The sequence below is a fragment of the Ambystoma mexicanum genome, chromosome 3q (genome assembly GCF_040938575.1).
Source record: "Ambystoma mexicanum isolate Mex_15411 chromosome 3q, UKY_AmexF1_1, whole genome shotgun sequence".
Lineage (NCBI taxonomy): Eukaryota > Metazoa > Chordata > Amphibia > Caudata > Ambystomatidae > Ambystoma > Ambystoma mexicanum.
In genome coordinates, this window is record NC_090926.1 from 1,138,321,124 (window position 1) to 1,138,326,123 (window position 5,000).

The window sequence follows — 5,000 nt, forward strand, 5'->3', positions numbered from 1 at the left end:
AACCTAGCAAGCGGCCAGGCAGCAGAGCCTCACCTTCACTAGGTTGCACTGGCTTCTGCCAGCTCCAAATTGAAACTGTTAACAGTGTCCTGTTTGGAAGCATGCCTGGGCAGGGGCTGTCTCTATGCAAATCGAGTTGCAGAGGCCTCCTGGGAGCCAATTTCGGCAGGCCATTTTGACAGGCTCCAGAGGAATAAATGGCCGCACGAGTGGTCCGGTAGTTAGTCTAAGCCATATGGCAAAGATTTGGGTGGTGGGCCTTCTGGGCATGTGGCCCTAAGCCTCAGAGGACCGCAGAATGGGTCCCTTCTGCCCAAATAGAGAGGTCTTGGCCGATCGGGGCCGAGAGGACAGGGGCCTCACCACCCTCTGACGGTCCTCCTGGGCGCCCTTCCTCTGCTCTCTGCTGTTGTGGCAGAAAGCTGTGCCTTCAGTCCCCTAGCTTGCACAGGGCAGCAAAAGACTGTACTTTCACTGTGTCGCAGGTAGGGGGCCTCTCCTGAATGCATCTGCCAAGGAAGGTCTAGAAGTGACACGAGAACCCTTGTGCTGACACACAAAAAAGGCTCGGCAGATAGCTTGCGTGCCAGTTGCTCCATCCTCTGTATCCACATGGACCCCTCCCAATATCTGCTGTAAAGATGCAGGCAAGGAAAAGCGCAGGATGGGCTTCTTACAGACGGAGGCAATGCCAGGCGTCGATGGCTCTAGCGGCAACTAGTGTCAGGGTGGAAATATAATCGTGGCCCCCACCCCTAACAGTCAGAGAGTCCTGGATGGGAGTCTTCCCAATGTCTGCTTTATCGTCCATCCTATAATCAACATGCATGTTTACATCTTGTTTTGGGGACATTTCCGAGCAAATTGCAAAATTGCAGCTCAGTTCAAACCGAGGCGTAGTCAGCAGGGTTCGAACCTGCGCGGGGAGACCCCAATGGATTTCGAGTCCATCGCCTTAACCACTCGGCCACGACTACCCATGAGAGTGAAACTCTCACTCGAAAGATCGTGCTGTGCTTACACAGAAGAGTCCTTAGTCTCTACCGCCTTGCCTCTAGATCTTGTCCTGTACTTTCCACCCTTCTCTCTCATCATGCACCGTTCTTTCTCCTCACAAGTTTCTTTTAAATGTACATATATGTTTGAAATTGCAAAACGAAACCCGTCAAAACGTACCAGTTTCTCTGCGTTGGCCTAAAGGATGAAGCCGCTTTTACTCCTAGGATCTTGCTTGAATAGCTCAAGTGCGCCGCAGCCTCCTTTAGTAATTGTATTATACTGCTATTTTAAGATTGTTTTCCACACCAGAAAAGAGTAAACAATAAAAGCGGGCTCTGCACCGTAGTCGGCAGGATTTGAACCTGCGCGGGGAAACCCCAATGGATTTGTAGTCCATCGCCTTAACCACTCGGCCACGACTACTCCTGAGCAAACCTGTTTCTACTATAAACTTAACACTTTAGCCACACACAATGTCTCCTCCGCCCCTTACTTTATGCCGCTCTGCACCGTTCCCTTTTGGCCCTCCCATGACCCTTGAAAATGCATTCAAAAGTCAGAATCTCTATGGTCTGGCCCAAGTTCCCTAAATGCCATTTCCCCTCCCTGCCAAGCTCAGACTAAGTGCCAGGGACAGATCTGTGCTAATAAACCTAGCAAGCGGCCAGGCAGCAGAGCCTCACCTTCACTAGGTTGCACTGGCTTCTGCCAGCTCCAAATTGAAACTGTTAACAGTGTCCTGTTTGGAAGCATGCCTGGGCAGGGGCTGTCTCTATGCAAATCGAGTTGCAGAGGCCTCCTGGGAGCCAATTTCGGCAGGCCATTTTGACAGGCTCCAGAGGAATAAATGGCCGCACGAGTGGTCCGGTAGTTAGTCTAAGCCATATGGCAAAGATTTGGGTGGTGGGCCTTCTGGGCATGTGGCCCTAAGCCTCAGAGGACCGCAGAATGGGTCCCTTCTGCCCAAATAGAGAGGTCTTGGCCGATCGGGGCCGAGAGGACAGGGGCCTCACCACCCTCTGACGGTCCTCCTGGGCGCCCTTCCTCTGCTCTCTGCTGTTGTGGCAGAAAGCTGTGCCTTCAGTCCCCTAGCTTGCACAGGGCAGCAAAAGACTGTACTTTCACTGTGTCGCAGGTAGGGGGCCTCTCCTGAATGCATCTGCCAAGGAAGGTCTAGAAGTGACACGAGAACCCTTGTGCTGACACACAAAAAAGGCTCGGCAGATAGCTTGCGTGCCAGTTGCTCCATCCTCTGTATCCACATGGACCCCTCCCAATATCTGCTGTAAAGATGCAGGCAAGGAAAAGCGCAGGATGGGCTTCTTACAGACGGAGGCAATGCCAGGCGTCGATGGCTCTAGCGGCAACTAGTGTCAGGGTGGAAATATAATCGTGGCCCCCACCCCTAACAGTCAGAGAGTCCTGGATGGGAGTCTTCCCAATGTCTGCTTTATCGTCCATCCTATAATCAACATGCATGTTTACATCTTGTTTTGGGGACATTTCCGAGCAAATTGCAAAATTGCAGCTCAGTTCAAACCGAGGCGTAGTCAGCAGGGTTCGAACCTGCGCGGGGAGACCCCAATGGATTTCGAGTCCATCGCCTTAACCACTCGGCCACGACTACCCATGAGAGTGAAACTCTCACTCGAAAGATCGTGCTGTGCTTACACAGAAGAGTCCTTAGTCTCTACCGCCTTGCCTCTAGATCTTGTCCTGTACTTTCCACCCTTCTCTCTCATCATGCACCGTTCTTTCTCCTCACAAGTTTCTTTTAAATGTACATATATGTTTGAAATTGCAAAACGAAACCCGTCAAAACGTACCAGTTTCTCTGCGTTGGCCTAAAGGATGAAGCCGCTTTTACTCCTAGGATCTTGCTTGAATAGCTCAAGTGCGCCGCAGCCTCCTTTAGTAATTGTATTATACTGCTATTTTAAGATTGTTTTCCACACCAGAAAAGAGTAAACAATAAAAGCGGGCGCTGCACCGTAGTCGGCAGGATTTGAACCTGCGCGGGGAAACCCCAATGGATTTCTAGTCCATCGCCTTAACCACTCGGCCACGACTACTCCTGAGCAAACCTGTTTCTACTATAAACTTAACACTTTAGCCACACACAATGTCTCCTCCGCCCCTTACTTTATGCCGCTCTGCACCGTTCCCTTTTGGCCCTCCCATGACCCTTGAAAATGCATTCAAAAGTCAGAATCTCTATGGTCTGGCCCAAGTTCCCTAAATGCCATTTCCCCTCCCTGCCAAGCTCAGACTAAGTGCCAGGGACAGATCTGTGCTAATAAACCTAGCAAGCGGCCAGGCAGCAGAGCCTCACCTTCACTAGGTTGCACTGGCTTCTGCCAGCTCCAAATTGAAACTGTTAACAGTGTCCTGTTTGGAAGCATGCCTGGGCAGGGGCTGTCTCTATGCAAATCGAGTTGCAGAGGCCTCCTGGGAGCCAATTTCGGCAGGCCATTTTGACAGGCTCCAGAGGAATAAATGGCCGCACGAGTGGTCCGGTAGTTAGTCTAAGCCATATGGCAAAGATTTGGGTGGTGGGCCTTCTGGGCATGTGGCCCTAAGCCTCAGAGGACCGCAGAATGGGTCCCTTCTGCCCAAATAGAGAGGTCTTGGCCGATCGGGGCCGATCGGGGCTGAGAGGACAGGGGTCTCACCACCCTCTGACGGTCCTCCTGGGCGCCCTTCCTCTGCTCTCTGCTGTTGTGGCAGAAAGCTGTGCCTTCAGTCCCCTAGCTTGCACAGGGCAGCAAAAGACTGTACTTTCACTGTGTCGCAGGTAGGGGGCCTCTCCTGAATGCATCTGCCAAGGAAGGTCTAGAAGTGACACGAGAACCCTTGTGCTGACACACAAAAAAGGCTCGGCAGATAGCTTGCGTGCCAGTTGCTCCATCCTCTGTATCCACATGGACCCCTGCCAATATCTGCTGTAAAGATGCAGGCAAGGAAAAGCGCAGGATGGGCTTCTTACAGACGGAGGCGATGCCAGGCGTCGATGGCTCTAGCGGCAACTAGTGTCAGGGTGGAAATATAATCGTGGCCCCCACCCCTAACAGTCAGAGAGTCCTGGATGGGAGTCTTCCCAATGTCTGCTTTATCGTCCATCCTATAATCAACATGCATGTTTACATCTTGTTTTGGGGACATTTCCGAGCAAATTGCAAAATTGCAGCTCAGTTCAAACCGAGACGTAGTCGGCAGGGTTCGAACCTGCACGGGGAAACCCCAATGGATTTCAAGTCCATCGCCTTAACCACTCGGCCACGACTACCCATGAGAGTGAAACTCTCACTCGAAAGATTGTGCTGTGCTTACACAGAAGAGTCCTTAGTCTCTACCGCCTTGCCTCTAGATCTTGTCCTGTACTTTCCACCCTTCTCTCTCATCATGCACCGTTCTTTCTCCTCACAAGTTTCTTTTAAATGTACATATATGTTTGAAATTGCAAAACGAAACCCGTCAAAACGTACCAGTTTCTCTGCGTTGGCCTAAAGGATGAAGCCGCTTTTACTCCTAGGATCTTGCTTGAATAGCTCAAGTGCGCCGCAGCCTCCTTTAGTAATTGTATTATACTGCTATTTTAAGATTGTTTTCCACACCAGAAAAGAGTAAACAATAAAAGCGGGCGCTGCACCGTAGTCGGCAGGATTTGAACCTGCGCGGGGAAACCCCAATGGATTTCTAGTCCATCGCCTTAACCACTCGGCCACGACTACTCCTGAGCAAACCTGTTTCTACTATAAACTTAACACTTTAGCCACACACAATGTCTCCTCCGCCCCTTACTTTATGCCGCTCTGCACCGTTCCCTTTTGGCCCTCCCATGACCCTTGAAAATGCATTCAAAAGTCAGAATCTCTATGGTCTGGCCCAAGTTCCCTAAATGCCATATCCCCTCCCTGCCAAGCTCGGACTAAGTGCCAGGGACAGATCTGTGCTAATAAACCTAGCAAGCGGCCAGGCAGCAGAGCCTCACCTTCACTAGG

The 5,000-nt window shown here is 51.2% G+C and overlaps 6 non-coding genes across 6 annotated transcripts; all 6 read right to left on the reverse strand.

Moving 5' to 3' along the window:
• Positions 1 to 895: 895 nt before the first annotated feature.
• Positions 896 to 977, reverse strand: TRNAS-CGA (transfer RNA serine (anticodon CGA)). The gene has a single exon. It is a non-coding gene; the product is annotated as a tRNA-Ser (tRNA).
• Positions 978 to 1,340: 363 nt separating this feature from the next.
• Positions 1,341 to 1,422, reverse strand: TRNAC-ACA (transfer RNA cysteine (anticodon ACA)). The gene has a single exon. It is a non-coding gene; the product is annotated as a tRNA-Cys (tRNA).
• Positions 1,423 to 2,544: 1,122 nt separating this feature from the next.
• TRNAS-CGA (transfer RNA serine (anticodon CGA)) lies at positions 2,545 to 2,626 on the reverse strand. The gene has a single exon. It is a non-coding gene; the product is annotated as a tRNA-Ser (tRNA).
• Positions 2,627 to 2,989: 363 nt separating this feature from the next.
• Positions 2,990 to 3,071, reverse strand: TRNAS-AGA (transfer RNA serine (anticodon AGA)). Its single transcript has one exon. It is a non-coding gene; the product is annotated as a tRNA-Ser (tRNA).
• Positions 3,072 to 4,203: 1,132 nt separating this feature from the next.
• Positions 4,204 to 4,285, reverse strand: TRNAS-UGA (transfer RNA serine (anticodon UGA)). The gene has a single exon. It is a non-coding gene; the product is annotated as a tRNA-Ser (tRNA).
• A 363-nt stretch (positions 4,286 to 4,648) lies between these two features.
• Positions 4,649 to 4,730, reverse strand: TRNAS-AGA (transfer RNA serine (anticodon AGA)). The gene has a single exon. It is a non-coding gene; the product is annotated as a tRNA-Ser (tRNA).
• Positions 4,731 to 5,000: the final 270 nt, after the last annotated feature.